Genomic DNA, 19,163 nt, shown 5'->3' with positions numbered 1-19,163 from the left:
TTGGCATAAAAGAAAAATCGATAATTTTGACCCATACAATGTATTGTTGGCTATTGCTACAAATATACCCCAGCGACTTAAGACTGGTTTTGTGCTCCAGGGTCACATTTATTAATTTACTTATATAAGACTTTGCAGCAAGAGTTGGGAATGGCAATCATCCAACTCCATGCAGCATTGGGAATGACAAGAGAATCGACCAATTTTTACATTTATATACATTTTATTTATTTATTTTTTTTAAACATGTTTTTGAAAGAAGTCTCTTATTGTTCACCAAGGCTGCATTTATTTGAAGAAAAATACAGTAAAAACATTAATATTGTGAATTATTCTTACCATTTCAAATAGCTGTTTTCTATGTGAATATTATTTTTAAATGTAATTTACTCCTGTGATAAAGCTGAATTTTCAGCATCATTACTCCAGTCATCAGAAATCATTCTTGCTGATTTGCTGCTCAATAAACATTTTGTTGCTGCTTAATGTTTTGATGGAAACCATAATACAGTTTTTCCAGGAATCTTTGATGAATAGAAAATTCAAAAAACATACTTTATTTAAAATAGATATCATTTGTAACATTTTTTACATTTATTTTTAATTAATTTAATGCATAATTGCAGATGAAAAGATACTAATTTCTTAAAAAAATACAACTTAATCTAAACTTTTAGAGAAATGTAGCATTACATCACTTGCTCACCAATGGATCCTCTGCAGTGAATGGGTGCCGTCAGAATGAGCGTCCAAACAGCTGATAAAAACATCACAATAATCCACAAGCAAGCCACACCACAGTCCACCAATAAATGTCTTGAGAAGCGAAAAGCTGCGTGTTTGCAAGAAACAAATATCCTCTATCCATAATACTGCTTTCTCCAGTGAAAAAGTCGTCTTGTCTGAATCAAGAGAGAAATCTGCACACATCAAGTACCGAGACATTAACTGATGGACTGGAGTGGTGTGGATAACTTGTGGATTATTGTGATGTTTTTATCAGCTGTTTGGACTCTCATTCTGACGGCACCCATTCACTGCAGAGGATCCATTGGTGAGCAAGTGATGTAATGCTACATTTCTCCAAGTCTCTTTGGATGAAGAAACAAACTCATCTACATCTCTGTTCACAGTTCATTTTTGGGTGAACTACTACTACTACTTTAAGATTATTGTGAAATGGCTATAATGAAAATGAATGGGTAAAATGGAGCCAAAAGATGTCTGTCCAATGTCTTCCCAGCCCAGTCGGGGTGCTCAAAAAACAGATTGCAATTTACCTGTAACTATTTGCATTTCAGAGTGAAAAATTGAAGGGGGTCTGAATACTTTCCGTACCCACTGTATATATACAGTATATATGCAAAAAATGAAAAAAATAAATAAATAAATAATACTATAATTTATAATACAGTATATAATATAGTATTTTATTATATATTATACTGTAATTATATACACTACCATTCAAAAGTTTGTGGTCAATAAGTGGTCAGTCTTTTTTTTATTCAATGTGTTTGTTTATTCATCTTTATTATATATTATACTGTAATTATAAACACTACCATTCAAACGTTTGTGGTCAATAAGTGGTCAGTCTTTTTTTTATTCAATGTGTTTAACAATACAGTAAAGAGAATTATTATTACAATTTAAAATAACTGTTTTCTATTTGAATATATTTTATAATGCAATTTATTCTTGCGATGCAAAGCTGAATTTTCAGTAACCATTACTGCACTCTTCAGTCACATAATCCTTCCAAAATCATACTAATATGCTAATTTATAGATATTATGAAAGTGGTTATTTTCACCTATTCAGTTGCAAAAATCTACCAACAGCGTGAGTAGTGAGTAAATATTATGCGCAAAACCCAGAAAGGTGATTAAAATTACATTTAAATTCAGCAATTTGTGTGCATATTATTTGCAATCATTAGATTGTATTTCATCCAGCTGCAAGGAAAAGTATTTGAACCCTTGGATTTACCATGTAAATTTGATCTCATTCTCAAACAACTCATCAGGAATAGACAAACACAGTCTGCTCAAGCAAATAACAATACAAACTACTTCATTTCTTTATAAAGCACAGTGCGAGTAGAAAAAGTATGTGAACCCAATTGGCCTTACTTTGGCAGCAATAACCTCTTCTTCTAAACCAAACGGTTTCAGTTCTGCAGTATTTTCAGGTTGTGTATCTCTGTAGGTCATGCTGAGGTCAGAACTCAGACTGGGTCGCTCAAAGCGATGGATTTTGTTGAAACTCGTGTGTTGATTTACCAACTTCTGTTGAGTTTCAGCTGACAGACAGATGGCTTTCAGTCTCCTGCTAAATGGTCTGAATCTTATAAACTCAGGAATTAATTTTTCCCTCCATGACAGGAAGCTGTCCAGGTGACTTTCTGCACATTTTTGACGTGCAGCAATGTTTTTTTGGGACAACAGCGGCTTCCTCTTTGCTGGACACCCACAGCGCTGCACTTTCTCCATTTAAAGACTGTGTGTTGGTGATCACCATTCAGAGATGATGATTGCGTAACCCCTTTTCAGCTCGCAAGTCAAAAGGTTTCAATCTGAGGTGTGCCGAGTGCCCTTTAATGTCTGTGATATCTCACAACCCTGTGCATGCATTCAAATGTCCATTTTTAACTTAAGATTCAGTTTCTACTGTGAATATTTGCTTGGTTCTGCCTAAAGATCATTTGAATTTGATCTAGATCAACAGACATGATGTCTGAAACCAGTTTCCTGGAGGCAGGAGTATCTTCATACTGTCTGCCATTGACTGAACTGGGAAGTGAGGCAAAATGAAACTCCATGGGTTCACATACTTTTTCCATTATGTATATATGCCAGCAGCTACCATTCTCTCTAAGTGTTGAAAAAGCCACATTGGTTGACCACTAATCGTATTATACTTATTATAATTATAAGTATGTAGTTATAATATATAATTATATAGTTACAATTAAATTAATATAATTATCCTGTCAAACGATTAATCGCGATTAATCGCATACAAAAACGTTTTTGTTTGCATAATATATCCTTCAGAAATCATTTTAATATGCTGATTTGCTGCTCATTCCTTATTGTCAATGTTAAAAACAGTTGTGTGGTTTAATATTTTTGCAGAAACTGTGATAGTTTTTTTTAGGATTCTTTGAAGAACAGAAAGTTCAAAAAACAACATTTATTTAAAATATACATTTTTTGTAACATTTTGAATGTATTTAGTGTCACTTTTGATCAATTTAATGCATTTTAGCTGAATAAAAATGAAAATATTAAATTCTTTAACAAAAAGTCTTACTGATCCTAAACTTTTGAACTGTAGCATGCATATATATATATACAGTGGTGTGAAAAAGAGTTGTCCCCCTCCCTGATTTCTTATTTTTTTGCACGTTTGTCACACTTTAATGTTTCAGATCATCAAACAAATTTATTAGTAAAAGATAACACAAGTGAACACAACATGCAGTTTTAAATAGTGTAATAATGACAACAATCAGTCTATTCAAATGCATTTGAAAAGGAGGTGTGCAATTTCACAAAGCCTGTTTGAAAATATTCCACATTTTCCAGACAATTAATGCATAAAACATCATGCACTAATAGCCAATTGCTGATTCACATCAGATATGACATGTCACATTTGTGACTATAAACAAACACACATGCATAAACACAAACGCAGTGCTGCTATTCACACCGTAAGTGTGTGTGACACTCTGCCAACTGCGGCTGACAGATAAGGAGGGGGTCCTGACCACGCGCCGCACCGATTAGCAGAAGAAGTGCACAGAAACTATAGAGAAGCTCTCCGGTAATGCTAGCTCTTATCTGAGCTGATAGATTACTGCTTTAATACGCATCTCAATCCCCCTGCGCTCACAGCCATGAAGAGGGCCTTTATTTACTTTGGGAGCCTCATATCTGCAGGCAGTGTGTCCATCAATAGCAGCGGACTCAATTTGAGTTACACTTTTAGGGATTTGAGAATGCAGCGAAATGTCAATGAATGAAAAAAAAAAAACCAGAAGGAAAAATGTCATAAAATAACAGCTATTGATTATTAGGAAAAGTTCACTCATACAATTAAAATTCGATCATTATTTGGAAAGTTGACATCCTGCAAACAGTCTTTTTGCTATAATTATTATGCATGCGTTTATGGCCTCATATTAACCATTCCACAAGTGAAGTCAAAATGGTTTTTACAAATATAATAAGCAGGTATGCTTAAACTACACATCCACAACTGCATAATTGTTTCTTATTATCTTTAAGGAGTTTTCTAAAGTTAATATAAGAATAACTTTTATATAACTTATATAATATTTCAAGATGAACACTTACTGGACTGCAGCAACTTTGGTTTACTTGATTATCCAGAATTTTTTAGAAAAATCATGTTCAAATGTAAGTATTAAATATGATCATCAGTCTTTTGAGGAACATTTTTAATTGTTTATCTCTCAATCATTATTGTATTGCATTGCATTATAGCTTTTGCAACTACAGAGCTTTGACCATAAAACTAACTATTTATCATCTTACTAAGACAAATTATTGGGAGATATGGAGTGACAGCTGATATTTATATAATTTTAGGTCAGTAATCTGCTATACTGTTATAAAGATCTCATTCATTTACAATACAAGCTATCAGAATTTTATCTTAATTTTTGGCCATACAAATATCAGCATCTGCACGAAATTGAATATTTTTGCTCCATTTGGGCCTCTGAATATAATTGAGTTTTTTTTTTCTTGAGTATGAGCTCCAGAAATAAATTATTTATAGAAAGTTTTTTTTTCTTAGATTATATATTTAGCCTGAAGTTTCAATAAATTGTTCTATTAAATGAGATTCTGACTATTATTTCACTTTGTGTGCTATATAATATAAAATATACATATAAATTCTAATAAAAATAATGTGTACATTTGGCAGAGTTCAAAGTGCTTTATGAAGCATAAACATAAAATATGTAAATTGTTAAATCAGTGTGTTATGAGATTAATACGCCACTTGTGTTTAAGTGGCATATATAAATGTGTAATTGTAATTCAATTTCTCAAAATTGCTGTTCATTTCTTTGCGAAGAACTTTCTGAATTAGCAAAAATGACTAAATGCACTTGTTAGACATGAGAAGCGCTCAATCTGAGCAGCAGAGGGCGTCAGGAGACGAGCGCAAACGCATCGCATGCAGCAAATGACAGCTTTGAATCTCACAGACAGTGCGAAGGCGTGCAAGTGCAGAGAAGATGCACACATGCCCTACACACTCCGAATATGAATAATAAGAAAATATATTAAATCATAATAACGACTCTTGTTGTCACTGTTATTAGTGCTCTGTTAAATATCCGCCAGCCTGCGCAATGCATCAACTTCAAACCCCTGAAACTTGGTTGCACTTTTTGGACAAAATAACCTTCCCTGTGTATGATAACAGCACATTTGCTGTAAACGTCACAGTAGCCTGATGTCTCACTGGACACGTGCTATAATAAAGCATCATCACTCGTAACATGTGCACTGTCACCTAATAGCTTTAAAACATAAGGAAGGAAGCTCCACTTGTCATATCCGCAATGCATTACTGTCATCATATGGGGAAAAAGCCGGTAGGCCCAAACCAAAGCAACAATCCGCAGCCTCTGACAAGCTCAAATCCATCTGCAACTACCCACCGATCACCTCCTGGAGCTCGTACACCTCCTTGACAATGGGCCAGCTGGTGGTGAGCGCCGGCTGCGGGGTTTGGACGGCCGCCGGGGAGTCGCTCTGCTCCGCCATGATGCTGCTGAGAGAGTCGCTCTCACTCGCTCACCTCCGCGCTGCTGCTGCTGCTGCTGCTGCTGCTGGATCACTAGCGCATTGCGATGAACACATCCGGAGAGAGACATCGCGAATCCTACTACAGCGAGGGCTGAGCTCATGAATATTCATTGCGGCGCGCTGATGTCACTACAGCGTAGCGCGCTGATATTAAGTAGCTCATGAATATTACTATATTAATTAATATTAATATTAATTGCATATGAATATAATATGAATGAGTATCGCTTTTTATTTCTCCTCTTTCCTATTACTTGTTTCGCTTCTGTTTCAGTTTTTATTACCATTTTTACTACGTGTCAGTAAGTTGTTGTTTTCTAGCATGTTTGTAAGTCGCTTTGGATAAAAGCCTCTAATAAATGACTAAATAAATGACTAAATAAATATTAATTCGGCCATGGTGACGTTGTTTGGTGACCGTTGTTGGCGCATCTAGTCGCGTTAGATTGATTGATTGATTCTTTCTAATCGTCTAAGCCCCTGTTATTTATTTATGTATTTATTTATTTGTTTATTTATTTATGCTTTCTACTAGTCTGAATACCAATCTAATAGTCTTGATGCCAACCCTGAACCAAGAACTACCAAACTTTGCTATAAATTTGATCGCAACAAATAATCATATCAGTATAGTCTTCTTTGAGCGTTCAGTCACGTTAGGTAGCCTAATTAATATTCATGATCAATTCTTGACGCCAAATTGCGTCAATAAAAAGTTTCCCCGTTTCATCCGGTTGTGTGTGCTGCTTGCTTTGTTTGTTTAATGTTCTCAAAATGTAAAGGCTGATATATCAGTTACCACTTTGAAAGAATTTTCAAATGAATCAGTCTCTTCAGTCTCTTTCATGACTGATGATCTCTCTCTCTCTCTCTCTCTCTCTCTCTCACACACACACACACACACACACACGACTAATAGCCTTGTAAAACACTTTAATTGCATTTTTTCCGCAATGTATCAATAGCCTATAGCCTACAACAAACAACCGTTAATAGCCTAAATCTTCATAAAGATTTTAAAAAGAAGTCGAATCTTCATTATTTTGGCTTTATGCATAAAGAATTTCGCAAGAATTGATATATAATTTACGATATGATCTCTATTTGTATTCACCTATGTAAAACAAAGTAAAAGCAAGAAGGCCAGCACTGCAGTAGCCACTGGAAAAACTATCTATCGACCAGCAGGTGGGGCTATTTCATAAGATTTGGCAGCTAAAGGTGGCCCTCTATAGTTCTGTGCTTTTATTTTGATGTGTGACGTTTATAGCAGGGTTATTGCAAGAAGCCAGACTAATACAACAAAAGATTTAAATTACACGTGAGGAGAAAACCAGAAAGGATAACAAAATAAAACCAAACATTTTTTAACAAAATAAGTAAAAATACATTATTAGTAAGTAACACATTAATAATCTTTTTTTTTTTTTTAAATCACAGATGAAAATGTACCGTACAGATGAACACTGATTGCGTTCTTGTTAGAACACAGTAAAACAACATTAAAAAAAAAATACAAAACTAAAACTATTACTATTACTGGTAACAAACAGAACTAAAAAAATAATAATAAAACTTAAATGGTAATATTTAAAGAAAAAAGTAATAAAAATGATAAAAGCACACGTCAAACTGAGTAAAAATGAAACTAAAATCATATCTAAATCTAAAAATAAAAGCTAATTATAAAAATAAAGATAGTATAATAAAAACGATATTAAATACTTATTATATACTTATATACTATATAAATTACACTAAAATTACACTGGTTCTGAAGCATTTAGATTTATGTAGAGGCCCATAACTGTAATATTTTTATTGTGTTTTTGTCGTGGTTATTATGATTTTTTTTTTTAAAGAACAGTGTAACCCAGGTTTTTAAAAAAGTACACTTCCATAATGTAGGCTACTTAAAAGTGCTCTATTTTCGCGCACTAATTTTGTACTTAATATACTGAAAATTATTCTTTAGTACTTCTTAAGATAAACTTAAGATCAACTAAGCTAAGTGTACTCAACTGTGCTATTTTGGGACACCATGAATATGAACTAAAATGCACTTTTAACATACTATCCCTGTATTTAAAAAATGTATTTAGTTACCACTTGTAGTTCACTTGAACCCATCTTTCATACACTAGTACACTCAAGTGTTATAGGCTACAAGTGGTGACTAAATACATTTTATAATAATACAGAGATAGTGTGTTAAAAATGCATTTAGTTCATATTTGAGGGTGAGTAGACTACATAATGATAATGGCAGGGATCCTGGCGTGGTTCTGGAACGAGAGGTTCTGGCTCCCGCACAACGTAACCTGGGCTGACTTGAAAAACACAGACGAGTCCACCTTTCCACAAGCCGAGGATCTGTATCTGGCGTGTCCTTTAGCATTCTGCATGTTTATGATCCGGCTGGTCTTTGAGAGGTACGTCCAGTGTCACATCTTCATCATCATCATCATCATCATCATCACTGCTGAAGATGTTGCGCTCAGGGTGGTTCATCCTCAGCTGCTGATGATGATGGGACAGGTTTGTGTTCCTTCACATTGTCACTGAATCTTTGTATGAATTAGGACAATGACAGGAACCCAATATGGCCCATCTTCTGGAATAATAATACTGATGATGAAAGTAGGTCAGTGGCGCTCTTTGTTGTGTAGATCATTCTTAGGTGTGCCATCTATTTCTGTTTTTGTAAGCGGAGTGTTTTTATACCAAATCTGAAGTTTGAGAATCTCCACTGCCTCCCAACACAGGGGCATGTTGTCACGCTACTGTATGGGGTAAGTTGTCACAAAGGGAACCACAAAAGGGTGTCATTTTTACCACAAAAAAAAACAGTAAAACAATTACTCCATGAAGCGCAAAATTGAGTTTAATATGTTTCCTATTGTGCGTTAATGTCATGGAAATGCATTAACCCTATTAAGATATGTTCTAGAAACCCGTCTAAGGTGACTGGCGATATGCTTGTATTAATCTGAATTTTGGATCATCTCATTTACAATATTTATTTTTATGAAAACTTGGTACTTTTTCAGGGTTCTTTGATGAATAGAAAGTTAAAAAGAACAGCATTTATCTGAAATAGAAATATGTAAAATATTAAAATATAATAATGTTATTATAATAGTATTAATATATCAATATTATATTATTTTTTAATATTACAAACATATTTACTGTCAGTTTAGTCCATTTAATACAGCCTTGCTGAATAAATGTATTAATTTCTGTAAAAAAAAACACACACACAATTTTTGTGTATATAGGTAATTATAAATTATGTAACAATACTCATATTTTTGCGTCCAGCCATGATATGTCAGCTCATATAACTTGAAAATATATTGTTTGAGATTTTAACATAATTTCCTTCATTTTAAGTAGGTGCCGTTAGTAACACCAAAAAAAAACAAACAAAAAAAAAACATTTTTTTAAAACAACCATATAATATACAAAATAATTTGCTATTCATCACACTGCTGAATTCCTGAATATGCTGATTATATCTGTACAGAAATATTTCAATAGCTGTGGAGCATGTAAACATCTTTTTCAGCCATACCTACTCTGACATATAACAACAATTTTTAATATTTAAAAAAAAGTCTCTTATACTCACCAAGGCTGCATTTATTTATTCTAAAATACAGTAAAAATAGTAATACTGTGAAAATATTTTTTATATAATAAAATATTAAAATAAAAAAATATATAATTTTTTTTTTTTAATGAAAACTTGGTACTTTTTCAGGATTCTTTGATGAATAGAAAGTTAAAAAGAACAGCATTTATCTGAAATAGAAATATGTAAAATATTAAAATATAATAATGTTATTATAATAGTATTAATATATCAATATTATATTATTTTTTAATATTACAAACATATTTACTGTCAGTTTAGTCCATTTAATACAGCCTTGCTGAATAAATGTATTAATTTCTGTAAAAAAAAACACACACACAATTTTTGTGTATATAGGTAATTATAAATTATGTAACAATACTCATATTTTTGCATCCAGCCATGATATGTCAGCTCATATAACTTGAAAATATATTGTTTGAGATTTTAACATAATTTCCTTCATTTTAAGTAGGTGCCGTTAGTAACACCAAAAAAAAACAAACAAAAAAAAAACATTTTTTTAAAACAACCATATAATATACAAAATAAAACTTGTAATTCTTATTTATATGTATAAATATATTTATATTAAATATTGGACACATTATGTTTGCACCTGATGTTGTTGAAACGTAATAAGTGATTGACAATGAATAAAAGTGAGAAATAAAATGAAAGTGGGAGATTCACCCAAACCTTTTTGAACAGTCAAAAAAAAACACTGCTAGAGAAACAAGCTTTTGTGCGTTTGGAATTTTGAAAAGTTATTGACATATAGCCTCTTCCCCATGTGACAACTAGTCGTATGCTTGAGATTAGATGATAAAACCAGTCAGTGTGCACTTGATATCAACTGTAAATCATGCTTTCCAGTGAGCTATGAAACTTAGACATTAATTTTGCGCTATTATGGGTTTTGACATCTGAAAGTGTGTTGGCTTTCAGTGTCACAAAAGCAGCAGTTTTGACATATTCCCTGCGGGACGGCGCGGTGTCAGGTTTTGTGTTTATGTATGCCACAGACCATCTGCTCTTCACCTTCATCTGACAGAGTTCTTCAGATCTCTCCAGCTGAATTTTGCTCTTCATAGTTTGAAGGTGAAATATACTGTCAGGGTCTCCTCTGGGATTGTGTCTAGGGAGGAAGACGGATCTTCTAAAACATATTTTATTATCAGAGTTAAGTTGAACCCGTGTCAGTTCTGGACCGGCTGAAACCTTTGGATCTGACTTTACAAATAACAAACCATTGCAAAATAATAAAAAGCCATCAGTGTTCAACCGAAACGTCTTGATAAAAGCTCTCGTGGTCTTCACTGTGGCATCACTTGACTTCCTCTGTGGAAAGAGGACACACTATATGAAGTACAAACATCCTCTTCCATCCTACAATCGCAGTACATTTTTATGATGAGCAACAGCCCATTTATGGCATTTCAGCCCCACAAAAGCAAACCGTGCGCAGGCCGCAAATCACTTACCCTTAAGCTTATCGCAGCTCTTCAGCTTAATAGAAGAATCATTTCTAGAGCATTTTCTGCACTGAATTGCAGGGCTCTTAATTGGATGACATTATTAAGTGGCAAAAGCTCATTAAAACTGTCTGCTGTCACCTCCATTTCCATTCTTGTGACATCTTACTTTCCCAGACTTGCAAGGCCAGTTCATCTCTGAGCTTTGAGATGTATTTTTGTTTACCAAGGCTGCATTTATTTGATTAAAAATACAGTTAAAAACAATAATATTGTGAAATATTATTACAATATTAAATAACTGTTTTCTATTTGAAAATATTTCAATGTAATTTATTCACGTGATGTAAAGCTGAATTTGATATCGCAGCTCTTCAGCTTAATAGAAGAATCATTTCTAGAGCATTTTCTGCACTGAATTGCAGGGCTCTTAATTGGATGACATTATTAAGTGGCAAAAGCTCATTAAAACTGTCTGCTGTCACCTCCATTTCCATTCTTGTGACATCTTACTTTCCCAGACTTGCAAGGCCAGTTCATCTCTGAGCTTTGAGATGTATTTTTGTTTACCAAGGCTGCATTTATTTGATTAAAAATACAGTTAAAAACAATAATATTGTGAAATATTATTACAATATTAAATAACTGTTTTCTATTTGAAAATATTTCAATGTAATTTATGTAAAGCTAATGTAAAGCTGAATTTGACTTGTGTCATTAGTGTCACATGATCCTTCAGAAATAATTTTAATATGCTGATTATCAGTGTTGAAAACATTGTTTTATTTATACTTAATATTTTTGATGAGTAGAAAGTTCAAAATAACATCATTTATTTGAATTAGAAATATTTTGTAACATAATAAAAGCCTTATTTAAAATTTCTGAGCAATAGTTCCAGAATGTTCAGAGAACATTTAAAAAATAACGTTCCCATGACGTTTGCACAATTGTATAATGGAATGTTCCCTTAACATTCACTAAACCAAGAAAAAAAAAAAAGTTTCTTAAACACACACACACACAAAAAAAAAACAACACTTTTTGAACGTTCAGAGAACATTCAGAAATAATGTTTTTATAAATATTGGGAACATACAACAAAATGTTCTTGGAACATATTTTTGGGAACAGGTTGTAAAAAGAGAAGAATCTATGAAATGATTAACAAATAAGCACTATTGCCATGTTTGTTTTGATTTCATATATCATCTGCTCAAAGAAAGTGAAATAATCTGTTTATGTCATTGCTATTGTGATAAACGAAATATGACTTTCATAAACAGCGAGTTTGATATTTACATTAAGACGAGGACATGCAAATGCACTGCATAGTAGCAATGACCCATGAAATGTTTCTTCTGGTTGTTGTTCCTTTTTAACATTCTCATTATCAGATCGACAAGATAGAGTCTCATTAGCATAACAATACCAACTATAATGCAGTCGCTCTGATCATTTTCTAATACACCGATGTTTATCAGACCTTCACAAAAGCAGCCAGTCAGCTGCAGAAAGACCAAATGCTTACAGCTGGCCTGTGCGGTTTAACGCGTGTCTCTGAAGATTTGGCAAGACAGCCGCAGTGATTGCACACAGGAGGATTTCTTTAGCCGCCCGCTGTGGTTTTACCTCAGAAGTTCCCTTTGAATATTGATTTTTAATGCAACCTGTCAGACCTTCGGAATTAAGGTAGCAGGCATTGATATTACAAGATATAAATCTAATAAAGCGTTCTTTGTTATTGGTTGTTTTAGGTTTATTGCAAGGCCATGTGCACTAGGTCTGAAAATCCAGGCCAACGGGCCGCAGAAAGCTCAGCCCAACGCCATTCTGGAGAAGGTCTTCACTGCCATCACCAAGGTAAAGACCATGTTTCTAACCACAGGATTTATTGCTTCAGGAGGCTGAGAAAATCACTACAACACAGTTTTGAGAGGTTTACTGCTATTATAAATGGCAGGAACAGCAGTTTGATAAAAAAAAAAATTAGTAAGCCAGTTTCAGTAGAACAGCAGCAACTAATGTGCTGAAAAGATATGTGCATTTAACAGTTGCTTGAAAAAGTCCTTGAATCTGGTGTTCATGAAAGAGTGGGAACCCTGCAATCAAGCCTAGAAAAAAAACAGTGAACCACCCCTTTAATATAAACATTAACACCTTCAAGTATTTCTCAGTTAAATTACTGGTGTTTTTACAGCATTATTATTATTATTAACACGTGTGCATCAATACAACAGTTACAGTTACATGTCCTTAGAGGGAAAAAATGCATCAGAAATGGTCATAGAAATTTTTTCCTGCTTTCACTCCCAGTTTTTTAGCAACATCAGTTATGTTCATAACTACAAAAAAAACATTCATTTTTAGGATTTTAACCCTTTAAATGCTAGGTTGTACATAATGCCACTGCTGTTTATGAAGAAAAATAATAATTTTCCTTATACTAAACACTAAGCAGATTTTTTTTTGATGATTAGAAACAAACTTAATTTTGCATTATTTTTTGTGCAGTGTCAGAATTTAAAAAACAATCCTCCATACCAACACACTCAAACAATTAAAATTATATCATTTCAATTGGCCTTTTTTCAGCAGAAACAGAAAACAGGAAAAAATAAATAAAATTAGCTCCATAGGCCAGACCTTAGAAAATGGTGCCATTGAGGGGAAAATTAGTAATGTTAAGTGTTAAAAGTAGTAAAAATTTGAATTGATAAATATTAAAAACACCAGATAGACATGTAATTAATGTTAAAAACTTGATCCTTACAACAGGGGGTCTTTAAATATAATGTGTTAGTACTGGCCTGTAAATCAAATTAGCTGAACATTTTCCTTCCGTTTTAGATTGAAATGTCTTATTGAGCTACCAAAGTTATCCAGCCGAGAGAAGCGAGTGTTTTATCTTGTCAATATTGTCGTTTCATTTATATTAATGGCATAATAGACAGTGGCAGGTCTTTTAGCCTGCATTTACGAGCCGTAATTATCTGATATTTTGACACTCGTCCATTTTTTATGGGGACCGTTCACCCAAAAAAAATGAAAATTCTGTCATTATCTCACCCTCATGATGTTGTCTTTAATGTTTAACAGAAGAAACAAAGTAATACAGGTTAAGAACAACAGTGAACTAACTATCACTTCAAGACGAACAGGCTGTGTTTGTGCATTAATACTGTACCTCACCTACTGTAGGTGAAATGATGCTCACATGAAACAGATGAGGACGATAACATAGAGAACCCAGGTGAAGTTTCATTTACAACAGCGATAATCCAAAAACATGAACTATGAATTAAATCCAAGACCTGAAACAAAACCTAAACTATGAGCTTGACTATAAACAATAACATTGAACTGCATACATATTTCAATACACAACAAAGTAACATGGCAAACATGAGGGCTTAAATACAAGACTATGGATTAATCACATGACATAAGCAACCAATGAGAAAACATAAATTCTAAACAAGATAACAAGATAAATTAACATGCACTAATGAGAGAACAGAACTAATAAGAAGACAAGGAACCAATGACAACATGACATGAGAAACAGGCGGAAACAGGATATATATATATTATATATATATATAATTTTTTAATTATTATTTTTTTTTAATAATTCAAAAAAGATTTTTAGTAAAATGTAAAAAATTGTTCAATGTAGTCTTGCTGGCGCTGAAATTAATCATGATGTTGAAAAGCTTTTTATCAGCCATTTATCTTTAAAGAATTATTCAATTATGCAGTAACGTGATTAAAACCTGCAGAGACTGTGAATCAGAATCAAATTGAAGTGCTTATCACAGTCACTGAAACGAGAGAGGCCTCGATTACAGCGAATCACATTAGTGTAAGCGAAACAGAACTATTCCTACATTCACTATGGTACTGTGAATTCTTTTGTTACTATCACCTCCACTGAGTTGAATCAGTATGTAATGCGAGTTCATTTATCTTGAATCAAATGTAAGTGCTCTTACTGATGTTCATTTGGGAACGAGGCCGACAGAGTTTAATCCACAACTTCTGGACTAAAGCAGAGCAGAGGTTGCCATGTAAAAGAAGAATAATGTTTCACCTTTTGAGCCCTTGTCTTGAAAGAAAGCGAGTGCTCTTGATGGTGGCGGCAGTGTAGAGTGACTGCACAGGTAATCGCAGTCTCAGAGCGATAGCGTGGCTCTTTGACGTGTGTGGCGTTATCAGAGCTTGTGTGCGCTGATGCATCGGCTCTATTTTTAGTCACTAAATTTCCTTGACAAATGTTCAGATTCTCAAACACACGAGATCCAGACACGCTTTAAGAATAAAAAGACCATTTCTGTCTGAAACGGAGCTATGCAGAGAGACAGGGAGACCTCAGGGCGAAGCTCATCTAGCTGGCATGTTAGCAGATACAACCGTCTAATTGGAAACTGATTGAGTTTGGATGAAATCCATTAGTGATAGACATCAGTTTTGGGGCTGTTATTTTTAGTATAAAAACAGTAGATGTTCATTGAGGATAAAATCATTTTCTATTCCGACCATTTCTTCAAAAAAGAGACTCTTTTTGGCCAAAGGAATCCTGAATCCAGTTGGTAATTTCAGAAAAATGTGCAATTAATTAGTAAATTTTTTTTAATCGATTGACAGCACTAATATATATATATATATATATATATATAATGAGAAAGAGTTTATTTTTATTTCACTGCAGGTTATTTTCTGTATAGAACAGTGTATGTGACATGAAAATCTTGAATCTTGACCTTCTAAAGCATTTATTAAACTTGGTTGATGTTAATTTCAACATTTACTAATTAAAATATTTGATTGCTAAATGCTACGATAACAAATCATAATCAAGTATAAAATCTCAAACATATACTATGCCTTATGCATGACCAGTAGTGGGGATTATGATTCAACCCACTGACTGAATCTTATGATTCTTTTACAAAATGACACTTTCTATAAGTTTACTTGGCAGATTCATTCAACAGCATTGTTCTGTTGAGTTGTAACAAGTCAGTTATTCTGCATTATTATTAAATTGCATTTTTCTTCAATTTATTCAGAAAATATCAACAAAGCATATTTTCCCCTTTATTTGATCAAACTATAAACAAAACCCAATAACCAAATAAATAAATGATGATTTTCAGTAATGTCCTTTAATAGTGCTGCACTCTTAGATAAAAAAAGGTACAAAAGCTGTCACTGCAGCTGAACCCTTTTAAAAGATACAAATATGTACCATTTAGTTTCTAATATGTACATTTTAGTTACTAATATATACCTTTAAAGGTACATGCACCCTTTAAGAGGTAAATAAGGTATAAGGGTGTACCTTTTAAAAAGATTCTGACCCAGTGAAAGCTATTGTACCTTTTTTCCTTAGAGTCTTGGATAATAATTTAACTATTACGCTCGCCATTGACATCATTCTATTTCTAATAGTGTATAATCATCAGCCATTTATACAGATTCATAAATGTTAAAACTGTGCTTTGGTTTTCCTAACGCCCCTTGTTTTACTGAATAAACTTGCATGTGAGCTGAATGAACGTATGGCCTCTTTTGTTCAGTCATTGATGGTCAGCAAGGAAGTGCTTGAAAGAATGGTTCATTCACAATGGAAACCCCAGTACTCCAGACATTGCAGCATGATTACGCTCGTATGTGCAGATGGCTTTTTAAAGACAACGGTTTTAAATGTGCACCGAGTGGATTTTTCAAGCTGTTAAATCCACATTGAGGCGGTTTGTTTGTGCTCTGACTGTGGCAGATCTCTGCAGTGACACGCTTCTGTCTGCTGTGTCTTCCAGCACCCCGATGAGAAGAGGTTAGAGGGTCTGTCCAAGCAGCTGGACTGGGACGTGAGGACCATCCAACGCTGGTTCAGACATCGACGCAACCAGGAGAAACCGAGCACACTGGCGCGCTTCTGCGAGAGCATGTGAGAAGAGAATCTCCTGTTCTTGTTTTTGTCAGGGAATGATTTGTTATTGTACTGCAGGATGCCTATTTCAGTGATATCTGTCAGGTAGTAGGGACTTTTAGTTTTTTAATGGCATGAAAATGCATGAGAAGTTCATTTTACTTTCATAATATGACGCATTTCTGTGTGAAACAGGATATTCATTAAGAAAAGATGTAGGATGGGACTTGATTTTATCCATCAGGAATTGATTGGATGCTGAAAAGTGGACGTTACTTATCAAAATGAATCATGTGGTTGAAAGAGAGGCAGAACAAGTTATTATATTTTGATAAAGTATTATGACATTTTTTTTTTCTTTGGAATAATGTGCACTGATGAATCGTTCACAATAAGGAACATTTGTAAAGTACAGTACTGTTCAAAAGTTTGGGGTCTGTAATATTTTGAAGAATTTTTGAAAAGTCTCTTAAGCTCACCGAGGCTGCATTTATTTGATTAAAAATACAGTAAAAACAGTAAAATTGTGAAATATTTTTTACAATTTAAAAGTTATTCCTGTGATGCAAAGCTGAATTTTCAGCATCATTACTCCAGTCTTCAGTGATCCTTCAGAAATCATTCTAATATGCTGATTTGCCGATATCCTTCATATGTTTGTGGAAATTTTTATTACATTTTTTTTTTTCAGGATTCTTTATAGAATTAATAGAAAGTTCAGAAAACAGCATTTATTTGAAATATAATTATTTTGTAATTATATAAAAAAAATTAATAGAAATTATAATAATTATTTATATTATAATAATAGTAACAATAATAATAATTAATAGAAATTATAATAATTATTTATATTATAATAATAGTAACAATAATAATAATTAATAGAAATTATAATAATTATTTATATTATAATAATAGTAATAGTAATAATAATAACAATAATAATAATTTATAGAAATTATAATCATTATTTCTATTATAATAATAGAAGTCATAATAACAATTTTATTTTACAATGCAACTGGAAAATTACAGTACTGATATTTATGGCTATGTCTTAATTTCTTCAATTTCAAAAGTTTTTTTTATTTCAGTAGAAAACCAGTCTGTTGCACTCTGTGCTATAGTTTTATATTATTAAAACACATAGTTTAGCTTCTGGATGCTGGATAGAGACACGCTGGAATACACCAGACACACTATTTTGCAACTGTTTTTAATATACTCCTCAATCCAGATCTGAAATTCACTGTGGACTACGTCAAACCAAGAAAGTGTCATTCTTTCATATATTCACTTAAATTCCCTTCTTTGGATGACATTGGACGTGCAGCATGATTATGGTCATCTCTGACATTATGCAATAACTAAACGTCAACAAACACACAGCATCTGGCAGATTTCACACAGCTCTCTGACAAAATACTGAACTGAAACGCACAAAACTGACCACACAATCTGTGGAAACGTTCAAGTCAAACGGTGTTTCTATGGAGACTAAAAATATTCCTTATTCTCTGTGGGAGTGGAATAATCCACTCTCTCTGTGAGCTGCGATTCTTCCCTCGCAAAGTGAGAAAGACGATCAAAAAAAAAACCCTGTTGCGTAAAGTCAGTCGAGGTTACACCACTAACGAGAGTCTGTGCTGTAAATGAATCAATGTTTCTTCTCCTTGTGCCAAAAAAACTAACAAAAACGAGGACAACTACTACTGAACTTTTGGTGTGAAAATGTCTTGTTAAAAATCTAAGCCAAAAAATACAACACGGACAGAATTAGGTTATGTTCAGAGTAGTATATTGCCATATTGTTTACGGTTTGTGCAGTATATGGCTTAACATGCATTTGAGAAGACAATAATACGCCATAGACCGGTTGCATAAAAACAGCCACTATGTCTTAAAAACTAGTCTGACCATCTAGCAGTTAATCAAGGAGTAATCAGTCTTACTTTTTAAATTCAAATCAGATCAATCTACGCTTTTATGTAACTGACAAAGTTTTAAAGAAAAAAATACATGACTAACTTGCAAGGCTAGTCAAAGCAGTTCATACAAGCGGCCACCAAACCTGTAATGAGAAGCATTTATAAACCATTTAAAGGGGTCATATGATGCTTTTTTAAAGATCATTATTTTGTGTATTTGGTGTAACAGAATATGTTGACATGCTTTAATGTTCAAAAAACACATTATTTTTCAAATACTGTACATTATTGTAGGTCCTCTATGCCCCGCCTCTCTCAAACGC

The 19,163-nt window shown here is 33.3% G+C and overlaps 1 pseudogene; it reads left to right on the top strand.

Annotated features, from left to right (window-relative positions):
* Positions 1-8,120: 8,120 nt before the first annotated feature.
* LOC107674772 (ceramide synthase 6-like) overlaps positions 8,121-19,163 on the top strand; it is a 40,063-nt pseudogene continuing 29,020 nt past the window's right edge.

This window comes from Sinocyclocheilus anshuiensis, unplaced genomic scaffold (assembly GCF_001515605.1).
Source record: "Sinocyclocheilus anshuiensis isolate Anshui unplaced genomic scaffold, SAMN03320099.WGS_v1.1 scaffold680, whole genome shotgun sequence".
NCBI lineage: Eukaryota > Metazoa > Chordata > Actinopteri > Cypriniformes > Cyprinidae > Sinocyclocheilus > Sinocyclocheilus anshuiensis.
The sequence above is the reverse complement of the archived record's forward strand: the minus strand, read 5'-3'. Positions and strand labels throughout refer to the sequence as shown.